This window comes from Alosa alosa, unplaced genomic scaffold (genome assembly GCF_017589495.1).
Source record: "Alosa alosa isolate M-15738 ecotype Scorff River unplaced genomic scaffold, AALO_Geno_1.1 AALO_1.0_unplaced_12, whole genome shotgun sequence".
Taxonomy (NCBI): domain Eukaryota; kingdom Metazoa; phylum Chordata; class Actinopteri; order Clupeiformes; family Clupeidae; genus Alosa; species Alosa alosa.
This window is the reverse complement of record NW_025962234.1, coordinates 54,681-72,150: the sequence shown is the minus strand read 5'-3', so window position 1 is coordinate 72,150 and position 17,470 is coordinate 54,681. Positions and strand designations below refer to the sequence as shown.

Below are 17,470 nucleotides of genomic sequence, written 5' to 3'. Positions count from 1 at the left end.
CTATTCGCTAGGGTATGGCTGGCCGGGCTATGGCATCTGAGAAAACTTTTTGGAAAAGACAGACTATATGGACCCAACCAACTCTTTTTGGGAGGGGAGAACTCCCTCACATGGTAGGCTATAACCCATGCAGAGGCTGCGGTGTTGCGAAATGTGTGTAGCCTATTTTAAGAGAAGATACTAACGTGGCAAATGTCAATATTTTTCCCTCAACCGACCCAAAAGTGAAGCGGCTCAGCGGGAATTCTCCTGATTCTTCCGATTACCCACTCCGGACCTGGACATGGCCACACTTGAACACTGTGTAATTTCAACGTAATACTACAGTCACAGAGTTTATTGTTCCTCTTACAGCTAGCTAGGTCAAACAGCCTAACTATGTAATGTTACCTACAAAAGCCAATGACATCAGTGTTGGTGGCTTTACCTGGAGGAAATCAACAGAATCCTCTTTCAGTAGAAGTTTATCCATCTCAGCATCTCTGCTCTTCAGTTTAGTGATCTCCAACTCCAGCTGCTCCAGGAGTCCTTCAGCTCGACTCACCTCTGCCCTCTCCTGAGCTCTGATCGACTCAGTCACCTCAGAGCGCTTTTGCTCCATGAAGCTGATCAGCTCAGTGAAGATTATTTCAGCGTCCTCAACAGCTTTCTGTGCAGAGGCCTGATGGGAGATATAAAGGTATTAAGTATATAAGTATATATACTTTTTAGATCCCGTGAGGGAAATTTGGTCTCTGCATTTAACCCAATCGGTGAATTAGTGAAACACAAACAGCACACACACAGTGAGGTGAAGCACACACTAATCCCGGCGCACTGAGCTGCCTGCTTCAACGGCGGCGCTCGGGGAGCAGTGAGAGGTTAGGTGCCTTGCTCAAGGGCACTTCAGACGCGGCCCACTGGTCGGGGCTCAAACCGGCAACCCTCCGGTTACAAGTCCAGAGTGCTAACCAGTGGGCGACGGCTGCCCCAAAGGTCATACCAGCTAATTTCCAGGCAAACTTACAGTTTATCTTTGGGAAGATGAATGCTTGACTTGGTTTCTCTTTGTCCATATCAAATTGCATTACTATCACATTAAATGACAATGGCTAACAAACAATCAGTACATCCATGATCAACAGTGAATAAATATGAGCCATGTTAAACAGTTATGACCTTTAGAGTTTGCAGGGCCTGGTTGACCTCTTGCAGCTCCTTCTCTCTCTGCTGGATCTGTGTCTGGTTATCCACCGTCATCCCTAGCAACTCTGTCTATGGACAGATGCACACATATCAACACTATGTAGCCAATTCTATTCTGAATATTTGAGTCATGATTGAGCCATCATCCATAAAGTTCTATAAATGATGTATAAGTAAAACACAGAATCAAATGAACAATATGTTTTTTTTTGTGTTGAGTATTTTGCTTTATCACCTCTATAATGCTAATAATTAGTGTTGTCACGATAATAAAAATTATGACTTCGATACGATACCTGCCATAAATATTACGATGCTCGATACTGAAACGATACTATGGCGAAAGATATCTGGAAAAGAAAGGACTCATACCTCCTCCAAGTGTATTGAGTCATTTGTGTTGAATTCGGTGCACTTTTGTAGTGTGCAGGTCAATTCTGGGTTCTAAACTTCCTACATAATTATTATTTTTATAGTCAGTCAAAAAGTAGGCCTACTTTGTGTGATTAAGTCCTTTATTTTTTGTTATAGTTCATTTACATTGTGTTGTGTTTTGCCAATAAAGTAGCTTTAAATAGCCAAACTAGGCTAGATCAAGGTCAGTGTTGAAATTACTGCATGCAAATCACTGAATGCTATGCAGAGGGGCCTAATCTTTAGGCCATCTGATGTACAGTATAGGCTTCCCTAGGCCTTCCCGTGTTCATGGGATTTCTTTGACAGTTGCAAAGGGAAAAATGTGAGGATAGTCTTCTTTGCGCCCAGTGTACAAGTACGACGTTCCAACCACTCAGGTCTTCGTCAGATAGGCCTACACCATTAGGCCATCCTTAAAAATATTTTCGTTTGCCGTGAACCCGACCCGACCCTGTCAATTTAGAACCGACCCAAATATTTATTTTTTCCCCTTTTAGTCCGACCGACTTGCCGGTTGTAAACTTGCGTTAATACCGACCGATTGTTTTTTTTACTCTAAACAACCAATACAAATGCAATAAAATAATATTTCTTTTAGTAGGCCCAAGTATTGTGAATACAAATTGCCTACATGCAAACGTGGCTCACTTAAAAAAAAAACCTGTGGCGTCATCTCTACACCATTGGTTTTACGCATGCCACACTATGGCCTACGCTTCGTTTCATTCACACAAACTGATAACGCTTTTTATTTGGCACGAAGTTCTGGAAGAACTGTGGCCAGATCTTTTCTCATCCCTTCTCCCCTTAGTCTAACGGTGACCCTGTATTGAAATTGGTTGTATTGAAATTGGTTGTGGTCTATTCAGCATTTCTCAAAATATGGGTCCGCAACATGGAGACTGCTGGTCCGCGGAGTCGTGGAGTGAAATTAGGCCCGGTGCTTCATCTGATAATTTGCTGCGCAGTTGATCAAGAAACCGCGGATCGACGAAAAAAAAGAAAACAAACGTTTCTGCTATCGATGTCATTAAACATGGAGCCCTACAATTAAGTGTTGGTATGAGCATTCATTCAATGCGCGTCTGCGCGAGAGAAACTGAAACTAATCGATAACGTTGGTATCAAAGCTCCGCTTCAACCTGTTGGAAGGCTATTTATTTATTTAACGAAACTTAATAGAACGACGTTGTTTTTTGGAACTTCCTTAGAAACAGAGCAGAGACTGTATAATACACTGTATAGCATTGAGTATTGTATAGTCAAATTTCAATATAACGTGGCCAAGAGCTATTGTAGCCTTCTTTCTGGGTACATGTAGATGAGCCCTATGACCCAAAAGTCTGCCATGACCGGGCCTCAGGTCAAAGAAGTTTGAGAAAGGCTAGTCTATATAACCTGCATCAGAATGAGGTTTGCAATGGTGCGCCTGAAGGCACGGGTTGAAGACCCAGTCAGTTACGTCACGATATGCACATTTGTGTAAATTCATTCCTACGTAATCACCATGACCAAAATTGTACTTTTTTTTTTTTTGCTTTGAATCTTGAAAAAAAAAATATTGACCTACCTACCGACCCATTTTTATTTTTTTTTGGCTGTTACTGCAAACAAAAATATTTTTAAGGATGGCCTTACCTGTTGCAATATGTCTGTGTGCATTCCTACATTAGCCTACGTCTATTTCTTTGATAACATGATTTGCTACCACGTAACAATAAGCCGCTATTATTATTAGGACTCAACACGCATTGGTGGTATTATATGCTGTGGGCTTTAATTAGCGCATTTCGGGTATCCTATCCTACATCTGGGCAATATTTATTGAACAAATTGCAGTCTACATGCCATGACAAATATTACCAGTAGTACTGACCGAACATGAAATAGATTGTTTACAAGTTATGGTAATGTTATTCTGGCGTGAACATTGCGCTTTTATCACGTTAGCACCCTATGATTACAGCTCGTTATGTCTTGAAGGAAGGTTCGCTTTATCCCAGAGAACCATACTCGTTTCACTTAGGCTACACTAAAACAGAAGAGAAGAACTTGGCACTAACCATGTAGTCGTGTTTTCTATAGCATATTTGTTAACCTGTCGTTCTTTGAACAAAAATGTTGGGATATGTCTGCGAGGTGTTTAGCCAAGTTCCATGCGTAGCCTACTGCTTTTAAATGACTTTGAAACATATTTCACAAACGGGCCTCTGTGTACCTGATGGCTTACATTCACTATTCGCGATGTATCCGAAATAGTTGCAGATTTCACTTCACCTTTTGTTTGATCCACAAGGCCAAGGACGGTCGGCAAACTGTATGTTGACGTTGGCTGCGCACTCACTCACTCAGAGCTGCCTGCTTGACACGCCCACTTGCCTAGATGCGTGCAAGGAGCAGTGAGAGCAGCAGTTCAGAACGTTAATTTAAAAAAAAAGTATCAATTCTAAAAACGTCGGAAATCATATCGTTTTTTTGCGTGAAGGCATCGTGATACCTTTTTAGTATCGATACACCGTGCAACACTACTACTACTACTAATAATAAATCACAACAGTATACTGTTTTCATGATAGTTACTTAATTTGTTATTTTGTTTGTACTGTATGTTACCAATACTTTCCCTAATTATTTTGTCTGAATAAAACACACCTGCTTTTCAGCCTATTCTAAGAGCGAGATAGTGAGAGATTTACCTGCTTCTCGGTCCGTTCTGCAGCAGCTGAAACCGTTGTGGTCGTCCATGGAACACAGCATACAGATTAACTTCTTATCTGTACGGCAAAACACCTCAATGATCCTGTCATGCTGAGAGCAAATCTTCCCCTGTAGCTGTGAGATGGCGTTAACCAGCTTGTGCTTCTTCAGACAGGTAACTTCATAGTGAGGCTGGATGTGAACCTCACAGTAAGATCCCATGCATGTTAGACACGACTTGATGGCTTTATGTTTTCTCCCAGAGCAGAAGTCACACTCCACATCGCCTGGTCCGGCGTAGGAAGAAGCCTTAGCATCAGACTGCAGTTCGGTCTTCTTCAGCTTCTCTATAACTTCAGTCAGCATTGTGTTTCTGCGTAGAACAGGCCTTGGAGTGAAGGTCTCCCTGCACTGGGGGCAGCTGTAAACACCCTTCTGGTCTTCCTGATTCCAGCAGCCTGTAATGCAGTTCAAACAGAAACTGTGTCCACAGGGAACAGTTACCGGGTCCTTTAGTAGATCCAGACAAACACAACAGTTGAACTCATCCTGAGATACAGGAATAAAGGCCATTTTACCTTCTCAGACAGACACACACATGAACTATCTACCAGTAAAGTTGGAACGGTCTTTTTACTTGAAGTTGGAGTATGATTTCCTTGTTCTGAGTTGACACAACTCTTAAAGACACAGAGCACAATTACAGAAGCTCTAATCTATTCGATCTTGATCTATTTCAGGAAATTATTGTGTAAAGAAGAGAAACGTTTTCCATTACATTCAGCAAACGTATTAAACAAGTTAAGGAACATCTAAATAACTAGATGTACCGCAGAGCGGAACAAAATATGACCGCCGCCCAGTCCAGCACATGTTTTCCACAAAAATAAGTCACGCTGAAAGGCATATATGATTCTAACTGTCTCACTGAATTGCATTATGCACACTCAATTCTCACTGGTATCTGCTAGACAACAAGTACCAAAACAAGATTAGTTCATAGATTTCACATGTAAAATACATTTTATACAACCCCACCCCCATCTTGCCTGTTCATAATTCTGAGAAATTCTTGAATTGTGTGCATGTGTGCGTGTACATGTTTATGTTTATGTGTGTGTGTGGGTGGGTGGGTGTGCGTGCGCTTGTGTGTTTGCCTGTTTATGTGCCTGTGTGTGTGCATGTGCATGCATGCGTATGTCTACTGTGTGAGTATGTGTCATACGTAGGATTACTGTGAATGTATGTGTGTATCTGTTTATGCACATGTGTGCATATGGAATGGGTTTACATGACCCCTGGAGGCAAACATACGCCAAAAATTGGTCATCCTAGGCCCTACGGTTCTCAAGATATTCACAGAAAACTGTGTCTGCCCTACCCTCCTTTGGGGGGTCCAGTCCAGCGGGGGGGCTACAGATCAAAACGAAAATCGATGGTTCCATGCTATTCATGTGGGGTTACATGCCCACCAAGTTTCGTGTACCCAGGTCTTTCAGTGTCCCGGGAATCCTTGTTGGTGTACGGTCACTAAATGTACACATAAATTATTTTATTGTAAGGCCCCCCCATGAACGAAAGTCCTCGAAACTTGGCATGCATTCGGAGGGTGTCATAATGATCCTACACTTTCAATTTCGTGCAGTTTTGACCATGTCAGCCAGAGATATTGTGATGAAAACACCTAATGTTTTGCTTTTTAATTTTTAACTAGGTGGCGCTATACATGAAATAAGTGGTAATGGGATACGTTGACATGCAACCTTAAGACCAACACACAAAAAAAAAAGTGGACCTCCTAGGCCCTACGGTTCTTGAGATATTCACAGAAAACTGTCTCCGGCCACCTACAGGCGAGTTGGTGTATAGTAACATAAATTAATTTATTGTGTGGCCCCCATGAACGGAATTCCACGAAACTTGGCGTGCATTCAGAGGGTGTCATAATGATCCTACGCTTCCAATTTCGTGCAGTTTTGACTATGTTAGGTCACAGATACCTGCGATTACAACACCTCATTTTTACTTTTTTGTGTTTAAGTAGGTGGCGCTATACATGAAATGAGTGGTTATGGAATAGGTTGACATGGCCCCTTGAGATCAACATACAAAAAAAAAAAGGTCCTCCTAAACCCTACGGTTCTTGAGATATTCACAGAAAACTGTGTCTGCCCTGTGAATATCTTGAGAACCGTAGGGCCTAGGATGACCATTTTTTCGCGTATGTTTGCCTCCAGGGGTCATGTAAATCCATTCCATATGCACACATGTGCATAAACAGATACACACGCACACACATACATTCACAGTAATCCTACATATGACACTTACTCACACAGTAGACATATATATGCATGCATGCACATGCACACACACAGGCACATAAACAGGCAAACACACAAGCACATGCACATGCACGCACACACACCCACCCACACACACACATAAACATGTACACGTACATATGCACACAATTCAAGAATTTCTCAGAATTATGAACAGGCAAGACGGGGGTGGGGTTGTATAAAATTTATATTACATGTGAAATCTATGAACTAATCATGTTTTGGTACTTGTTGTCTAGCAGATACCAGTGAGAATTGAGTGTTCATAATGCAATTCAGTGAGACAGTTAGAATCATATATGCCTTTCAGCGCGACTTATTTTTGTGGAAAACATGTGCTGGACTGGGCGGCGGTCATATTTTGTACCGCTCTGCGGTACATCTAGTTGCAATCAAGACCTACTCTGGAATTCCAGAGTTTCGCGAGAGCACAATGGAATTGTCTCTGCGAGACACTCTGGCAAAGAGCAATGATGCTCGTTACTTTTTTCCCTTGCATTCCGGGGAACCAGCTAAACTGATGAAGATAACGCTGCAAAGTTGAAGGACAGTACACATTGGTTGTAGTGTTATCCGATTGCGTCGAAGTCCGAAATCATTCAGAGTAAACATGGTCTAGTGTTATCCAATTGCGTGCAGTGAGATTTTTAAATGCATGCTTGTTGCCGCCCCTCGAATCGGGCCATTACATTGCTCTTTGCCAGACCCTTAATCTTTTTAGATTATCAGGGTCTGGATTTTCCAGGCTAATCAAGACCACTAACTGACTGGGGTGCGAAAGCAGGCATTTTGCAGACCTGTGGTCTACCAGCTAAGTCTAAGTACTCTCTATATAAATAGTTTTATTCAGTCCCACACATCGTTGGAAAGTTTGTAAAAGTTCCAGGATACAGCACCTAAGTGACATGCAGTATAAGTGGACTATATTTACTTCCACTTTCAACCTTAACTTGCTCAGACTAATCTGGCCCCAGCACTTTGAACCTCATTCTGGTGCCTATGGTACTGCACTTCCGCAACCTTTCCCGGTTGATGGCACACCTCTCTGAGATATCCAAATCTCTAAGCTATCTTGCATGTGATAAATGATCCGCTAACCTCCAGCACGTTTTCCACAGCATCCAAACCCTTCCAGTTGATCCAGAATGTAAGTGAATTAGTAAGTAAGTAAATTTAATTTATAAAGCTTGGCGCTGTACGGCGGATAACTAAAGACTTAGACAAATAATACAGAAAAACACATTGGACCAATAGTCATAAGAACATACAAACATAAATAACCTTCAATATCAGGGCACACAACACAGACATACATAGGGTGAGCAGGTGTACAGGGTTAGGGAACAAGGAAGGCCATGGAGTAAAGATGGGTTTTTGGCATGGATTTGAAGGTAGAAATGGATGGGGGCAGATCTACTATCCAGGGGGAGTTGGTTCCACAGAAGTGGAGCAGCAACTGCAAAGGCTCTATCACCCCTCTGTTTGAGCCGTGAGCTTGGACTGAGTAGGGCTGTACAAGGTTGGGGCCTACCCATTAAGTGCCTTAAAAACAAATAATAAAACTTTAAACTGAATCCTAAAAACAACTAGGAGCCAGTGCAAGGAGGCCAGAATGGGGGTGATATGTCGACGCCTCCTGGTGCCAGTTGGAAGACGCGCAGCTGCATTTTGGACCAGCTGTAAATGTCTGAGGGAGGACTGGGGGAGGCCAAGGTAGAGGGAATTGCAATAATCCAGCCGTGATGTAATGCATGGATGACTTTCTCAAGATCATTGTGAGATAGTAAAGATTTGAGGCGGGAGATTATTCTGAGCTGATAAAAACTATTTTTGACAACAGAGCTAATCTGTTTGTCAAAGCAGAGTTCGGAGTCGAGGATGACACCCAGGTTTCTGGCATAGGGTTTGACAGATGGGGTGAGGTGACCTAAATTTTGCACTACAGTGCATCTTGCCTTGGGAGGAACAAAATCATGACTTCTGTCTTGTCACTATTTAGCTAGAGGAAGTTGTTAGCCATCCAAATTCTGATGTCTTCAAGACAGACCAGGAGAGATTGTATGGAGTCCCTCGATTTTAGAGGCAAGTACAGCTGTGAGTCATCCGCATAGAGGTGAAAAGAGATGTTATGTTTTCTTATAATGTCGCCCAACGGGAGCATATACAGGCTGAAGAGCATAGGACCCAAGATGGACCCCTGAGGGACCCCATATGAGACAGGAGCAGATGATGAGGAGAACTGGCCAATAGGCACAGAGGAAGTCCTATGATTAAAATAGGAGCGGAACCAGAGTAGTGCAGTCTCTCTAATGCCCACCTGCTGATCAAGGCGGGTGTTGTGATCAACGGTGTCGTAGGCGGCACTAAGATCCAGTAATATGAGGATGCCATTTTCACCTGAATCTAGTGTGAGAAGCAGATCATTGGTTACTTTAAGCAGGGCTGTTTCAGTGCTATGAAGAATGTGGTGGCGTGCCTGGTCTTCAATCACCCCAAAAAGGCATTTTACCACGCTGCTCATCAAGCTCCACTGGATACCTGTAGCTGCCCGCATTAAATTACTCTCTGGTTCTGCACCCACTTATTTGAATGCCCTCATACAGGCATTTGTTATGCTAACAAAAGATTTTCAGCAGACAAAACTCAAATCCCTCACTTGGCTTTCCAAACTTGATATTAACATTAATCCTAAACATTTCTGCGATTTAACATTGCAAAGTGGAATAGCTCAGTTGACAACATTTAAATGGTCAAGTATCTGGGCCAGAGCAAGATTTTTGAAGTTCAAGCATGCACATTTTCATCAACTATGGGGATTCCACTGGAGGAATGAAGGGTCTGAAGAATAGAAAATCCCACAGTCCCGCCCACAGGGTTTCCAGAAGTAAGAATTCAATGCAGTTTCTCCATTGACAATTCGGGTATAAGCCATAAAAACTTAACTGCACACGGTAGACTCAAAACCAGCTACGGCTGTACTGAGCGATTGTATATGGTCATATAGAGGGCGAAAATTCAAGGGGCACTAACCTTGTTTTGAAATAAATGTCTTTTAATCGCGAAATATGGCGGAGTCTTTTACTACCTATGGCGAAAATCTTAATGTGAATAAAAACTTTCTAGACGAACATTGGTACTTGTATCAACAAGGATTGTGGTTTATATATCACACGAACTTAGGGCCAATACACCATCAAATAGAACACTGTAAATGCTAGTTTAAACACTTAACTTTTCAGGTAGCCGATAGGCTAGCTGCTAATCATTAGCCTTTCAGACATTAGAATGTCATTATAATCAGAGAATGTCTAATAAGGGGAGAACTGCCACTCTCGGAAAACTTCCGGTTTCTGAACTGGTTGCAGTTCCTTCTGTGGTTCCACATGAGGGCGCTCGTCCACGAGTGCAGAATGCATGGAGGTCTATGGAGCTGTACCCCTCAAAATCCACTTTTCTTGGGATATCATTTTTTTTCAAGGAATTTGAGTATTGTATACAGTTGAGACACTTTTTGCCCACACAAAATCAAACAAAAAATAGATACTGAAAAGAAGTGATTTTCCACACAACATTCCACATGCCATTTCCTTAGCTTGTAGACTAAAATATTATAAATCAATAATACCCATAAGTAGTTTATATTTTCCACAATTAGCTCATAAACATAAGGTGCATTTTTTATCTTGACTGTGTCTCAACTGTACCCTATAGAGTACAGTTGAGACACCCACCTGGTACAGTTGAGACACCCATCTTTAATTATGTATAGTTAACTAACCTTTAGTTGGAAAGTTTAATAAATAAAAACATAGCAATTGCAAAGTGTTTGTAGTTCAAATTCATTCATTTCATTTAAATTAGCGTTGGTTAAAAGAAATACATCATGAACAAAATGTGACACAGGAACATATAGCGAACAGTAGCCTACAAATGGAATGTTCAAGTAGCCTAACACAATCCAATGTGTGTCTCAATTGTACCCCGCTGACCACCTCACAGATTTCTCTAGATTTTGCAACAACCTTACATGACACAATGCCATAAAATATGCCAGTTTTTAGGACACAGAATAATGTTTGTAATGATACCAATTACGTTTAACAGTAACATAAGTGTAATGAGCTATTCATCGTCGAAGGTGCATGGTGAAGTGAAGTGAAAAACATGTGCCGATATCCTTGGATGGGAGATACTTTTGTCGTTCAAATTTGCCATGATCAAAGAGGGCACTAATACGCATGTGCATAGCAAAAATCACAACTTGGGGTTGCTGTGCAAGCAAGATATTTAAGGTGTCTCAACTGTACACATGTCTCAACTGTACTCAGTCTACCCTATTATATTTTTTAAAGTCACTTAAATGTTCTAAAAAGCCTTTCAAATGTGTCAATGACATCATTCATTAGCACAATGCTAGCGTGTTATGTACAACAACGACCCAACCTGTAAGAAATCAAAAGGACATAAGTACTCGTTCATTCAACTTTTGACCTATAACCCATGTTGAAGTTTTACAAACTACAATCAAATCTGAGATTTGTCAACGACAATCAGGTGAAAGAGACGAATTTAGACTTCTAGCTCCATTGACTCCCATTCATTCTGCACTCATGGCCATAGACATGCAAGCTGGATGCTACCACCGGCTAGCAACTAGACACTGCAGTAAAATGGTTAGAAAACCGTCCATGCCCCCGTGAATATTTCACTGTTTCAAGGACGAAATCAAGAGTGTCCAAAGGGGTTCTAAATATACAGTCTATGCTCATGGCGATCGCCCCCAGTGGAACTCTGGTGGAACTGCATCCAAAATTCAGTACAATGGGATTTAATACGGAGTGGCAAGGCTCTGTTATAATGCTGCTAACTAGCCTACATGCTGCAACACAGGTATGAAATATAATGTTTTAGTGACCTTGTTGTTTCTATGAACATGAATTGTTGTTTATAGGAAACATCAACTTAGTTAAGGCATAAAAAGCCCTGTATATCCTCATTAAGTACTTAAACTTTTGAACTAGCTGGCTAGCTGATAGCACATGCAAGCTGGATGCTACCACCGGCTAGCAACTAGACACTGCAGTAAAATGGTTAGCAAACTGTCCATGCCCCCATGAATATTTCAGTTTAAAGGACGAAATCAAGAGTGTCCAAAGGGGTGAAAACCACTTTAAATCGGGTCACATTATTGATTGTTGTGTGTCCGAGGGTTAGCTTGTGGGTTTTGTAAGGGCCAGCATGAGGGACAAGACCTACAAAGTTGTGTGGTGAGTTTTGCAGGGAGGTTGGTAATGCTAGTTAACATTAGCTAGGCTACTGTAGCCTTCATACTGCAATGAAAGTGTCATATCATCAATCATTAACCTAGAAATACTTCTTCGTACATTTAATGAACATTTTGTGTAATAATTCACAGCAAACTGAATATGGTGGTCCAAGAGCAGACCATGCACCGGTCCATGCATCAGGATGGCAGTCAGATACTAACCACTGCACAATGTTGCTAACGTTAACGTTAACTGCTTTCACACACATATAAAAAATACACGATGGTAAATATAACATTCAATACCAAAACACTATTATTTGCACGATTACTCCTGAAATAACTGCTATTAACTGCACATTCACTATATAAAAAAATCACTTTTGGGGGAAAGGGTCTGCATGCTGTGTCCCGGTTGGAAATGATTTCGCGCTGGTTCGTGCATTGCTTATATATTATTCAGTGAGGCGCGGTGGTTTACCTTTGCTCGGAAATTAAAATATGTATACAGTCTTGTACCTTTGACTTTTTTTGGACTTTGTCTTCGTTTTAACACTCGAAATGAAATGTTGTATGCTTATGAGTTACTCCGTAGCTGATTAGCCTAAGACATGCTCTAAAACTCTTTAGATACAGATTTTTCCAAAACGTCAATAGGTGAAATGAATGGGAAATTTACTTCCGGAAACTAAGCTCTCTTGGAGGAGGGGCGGGACTGTGATGCTCTATATGAGTCTGGTCCAGCGAGTCTCATCCACGCTTTCGCACCTGCAACGTGATATATTTCACTCCATTCGGACCATGCAGTCTATTACTCGACTTTAGAAATAATATGACAGGCTACCGTACGTTTTTGGACCAACCAGGCAAATATTTTATCATTTGAAACATCATTGAAAAACTATTGCATTGTTCGCCAAACTGAATCAGTCATAGCCTAAAATTAACGTGGTCTTCATCCTCTAACTTAATGCAGAACCTGTGCATTAAATGCTGAGCAATATAAAGCTTTAAAAGCTCTGTTTCATTAGAGCCACAGGCCAATATGTAGACGTTTAGCCTATATAGCCTAGCTAGCAGCGTTGTTTTTAGCAGCCTAATCAAAGCCGGTTAACCCTCTACTGCATGACTTTGTTTTTGGGAGAGAAAAAAATTAAACCCTATTTTAGGGGAGCTTTGGGGTCCCTGATTATAGATCAACAATAAAATTCCCAGATATTGGTATGTTGCTTTGAGGCAACACTGTGCGTTAAAGGTAAAGAAATGTCAAGGTTTTCTAGAATAAGTAATATTAGTCAAACAAGGAAACTACACAATGTTAATCATTTTTTTAACTACTTTAATCAATCCAGTGAACAAATAACACATTACAAACATATTGACTATTAGAGAACAACTGGCCAACATTAAAAATAGCCATAATAAATCTATTTATGAGGTGACATTTCATCTGGTCCCTTTTCGCCTGCTCGCACTTCAGTCATACACCCTTTCCTAAACAGAGGAATAAGGAAACATAATTTTAACCACTTACATTGATACAAACAGTTATATTTGCTTTTATACACACATACGTACAGTATATGAACATACAATTGACCCCTGAACTTTCAAGTATCTTACGCACCTGATTCAGAGATCTGATTTGTTTATTCTGTGTGGAACTTCAGGAAGCAGTTGCGATTGGTAGTAAAGCATAGATGGACATTGCATTTCCGGCACATAGCTTTTGGTGTACCATTACACCCTGGTACCCTACCCCTTTTCTCCGGTCATAATGAGCCAGTGAGCAGTTTGATCCAGGCGGACATCTGGCACAGGAATGGGGAGCTGGGTGTCCTCTCTTCCTCATCTCCTCCAGTAATGGACGGGCGGCCTCTTTTCCTCTCCCCACTTTTTCCAGTTTTGCAGAGACCCTCTGCAATGTAAGATTTGAAGGTGTAAAGCTTCATTTGGTCTTTTTTGGTCAGACCACTGGCTACACAATCCCTCCGGTAGAGTAGCCAGGCGGTAGCTGCCACCATGTCCAGGAAGTGGAAAACCAGCCGGAGGTACCACTTTTTGGCCTTGACCTTGGTGCGGTAGAGGGCGATCAGTGAATCCAGCAGGTCCACCCCACCCATGCTCTTATTGTATTTCTACACTATGGCAGGACGGGGCACACTAATGTATTTTTTAAGCTTGCGATCCCACCTAAAAAAACTATGTATTTATTTATTTACATATTTATTTATTTATCTATTTACTTACTTATTCATATGTGTATTTATTCATTTGACATGATATGACAATAGAAAGCCATAGTATACCTTTGAACCTCCGTGACAGGGTGAGCTCCAACATGGTCGCTGAGAAGGGTCACAGACCTGTTGTCGTACCACTTTACGGCGTGCAAGGTGGTGCCTCCGACATGGGCCACCTTCTCCACAAATGATCCTTGGGTTTTGATGGCAGGTACATCTTCAACCTGTGCCTTCCTTTGAAGGGCACCATCTGCTCATCAATGGATAGCTTTTCGGTCATGGGGATTGATGCCAGCTTGGATGTCAGGTGACTGACCAAAGGACGGATTTTATAAAGTGGGTCATCATCCTCTTGTTGCTGATTATCGTTGAAGTGCAAGGCGTGCTTGATGGCTTCCCATCTATTTAGCGTCATCGTATCAGCCACTTGGGAAACTCTGGTAGCTTTATTCCAATACATCCGACTTGCTGGCAAACCAAACACGGACATATATACCACAGTGCCTAGGAACTGTTCCAATTCATCAACCGTCAGGTGGAGAGGCTTGCTGCAGCTTGACTTCCTGAAAGGACTGCTCCTCCCCCAAACAAAAGCTCACACCCACTTCAAATCATCATTTTATTGGACAGAGAGGTGTCTAGTGTTACTACATGAAAAAAATCTGACATTCTTTTAAAGGGCCAGTGTGGGGATTAAAAATGTATTTTGTTGCCTCAAAAGCCACGGTATGCAGTAGAGGGTTAAGCTAGCTACGTTACAAAGTCCTACTGAAGTTTTTCACGATTTTACAATTGTAAGAAAGCCCAAAGATGCCTGGGTACTTGAAAGTATTTGCTGCTTATTGTTGTGCTGCATAACTGAATGTGGCAAGAGCGGTATTTTAGATAGCCTGACTACGCCACTCTGGGAATTTCACCCAGAGAAGTATTGATTCAATTGTAACAAGATTAAGTAATGGCACACAAGTTCGTCTACTCAGAATGCAAGAGACGTGGTTCCATCCATAAAAGTATATTTATTAACAAATAGTTACTACAAAACGACTAACAGATAGAAGGATACCAAGGCTGAGGCTTACTGGGGGAGGCAGATCACCATAGGCCGGGGGGGATCCCAGGAAGCCAACCACTTACACGTGCACGCACACACTACACACTGCAAGAAAGATCCACTGCAACGAGCACACGTGAACACAGCACACACAAGACACAAATAACAAACAATGAACATACACATTAACACATGGTTACAGTCATACACATTAATACACGATTACATTCATTCCACGATCCGCCTAGACCAACACTAAAGCAGGTGTCTGCGCCCGCCACTGCCGCTAGCTTCGGTGCCACAGCACGCGAACGGTGAAGCAGGAAACAATGTCTTGACAACGGATAATACACGGACCAAAACTCAGCAAAGCAGCAGTGAGCACCATGCACGTCCAGATGACTTAGGCCCCACAACACCTACAATACACCGACAAAAAAATAAGATTAAAACCGGACAAACATGAGAAACAAGTTAAATACCTCAATAGGCTACATACCGGTGTAGCAGCGGCTCATCACTTGAGGCAGGGTGTATGTTCCTGAGAGTGCACCGTGGTGGAACAAGCCATGCACCAAGACAGCATGGAGGCCAGTGAGGCAAGCATGGATGGTGCTATAAAACCAGGATTGCAGATATTAACCTCCCGAAACAAGTAACAACGGTAGCGCAAGAGGGAGAAAAACACAGAGATCTCATACCGGCGGCCGGCAGGAAGGCGTGCGTTGGGAAGTGACAGAGGCAGGTTTCCAGGTGTCCACCTGGGCAAACGCTACCTACCATTTTATATGGTAGCCAGGTAAACTTATTGGCTAACCAATTAGGGAGTGATTATGGGGCGCTCCACCCCTTAATTCTGCTACATGTAGCTAAGTCTGGAATCAAACCACAATCAGTGAAAAAATATTAATCTCCATGAACACGTTGACCTTGCTGTGACCCGAATTAACAAGCTAGTACTAGCACGTTCTAAAAGCACATGGTTCCGCGACCGTGTAGGGTTTACTGTCTAGACCTTTGAAATCCATAAGGTGACAGCTGTACAGTCAAACGTTGTGGCAACTAATAAATATTCGGTGATCTTTAGATTATCTGTTAATTGCCCAAAGTTAAAGGTATTGCTCTAGTTTAAGGTATTTCAATGCATGTAATGCATTTTTAAGAATGGCATTTAAGATACTGTAATCTCTTTTTTTATTCTCTATTGTGTCGTCCCCTCAGATACAACTCCCTCAAAATTGCGATGCAATGCAAGAACTGTAAATTTGCTCACTCAGATGTGACAACCCTTCTGAATCACTACCGTCTTATACACGCTGAAGGTCATCAAGGAAGAACTTGGCCCTGCCCCTATCTTGATTGTGTCTGTACCTTTAGGACATCAGGTACTTTAAAATGTTGCAGGCTACCATGCAAAAAAGACATTACATCAACATTCAAGTGTGAGTATTGCTTAATCGAAAGTGCTTGTACTGCATGTGAATATTTTGCATTTGGAGGAGTGGTAAAGTAATAATACGCCCATTTGTTGCCTGTGAACATAAAATCAAGACTGTTGCTAATTTCAACATTCACAAGAGTAGACATAAAATCCGCAGCTGTCTATAGATACATGGGATAGTGCTGACTCTGAGGTAGACTGTCATGTTTATGGTTTTGATGATGGGGAAGAAAGGACCCTCTACTCATGCAACCATAGATTCAGAGGCAGATGAACCATTTGTTTTACCAAAAGTGGATGATCAAAAGTGCTTCTTCTGTGAGAATTGAACAGATGAACAGATGAAGGCTTCAACACATGCCAGAGGCACAAGCCCAGTTTGATGAAAGAAACACAGTTCTCATTTTCAAGGGAAATATGTTAAAGAATGCTCTTACAGAGAGATATTTTGATGAAGATGCACTTATCCTGGCAAAAGCTGCAAAGATCAGATATGACATATTCATCCATCCAGGTTTCAAATTCACTGGTTCCTTTCCAGCAAAATACCAAGAAAATTCACTGCCTTCAAGCTTAAAGTCTCTTGTCTCAAACTCTCAATGATATTGAATGGTCCCAATTTGAAAGATCAATGGTAAGGGAACAAGGTCAGCATGGCAGGCCTGGCAAGCCTATGATGATGTTACTGAAGTATTTGTTGATCTTGTCAAGCGTCCCTTCCAGCAATTGGATGTTGACTCTCCACAGTTTCAGAAGCTGGAGAGACTGACTGTTATCATGTATGACAAATCCAGTCATTTGAGCTCCATCAACCAGAAGAGAAAA

At 41.7% G+C, this 17,470-nt stretch overlaps 1 pseudogene; it reads right to left on the bottom strand.

Moving 5' to 3' along the window:
- Positions 1 to 234: 234 nt before the first annotated feature.
- LOC125290120 lies at positions 235 to 4,872 on the bottom strand (annotated as a pseudogene).
- Positions 4,873 to 17,470: the final 12,598 nt, after the last annotated feature.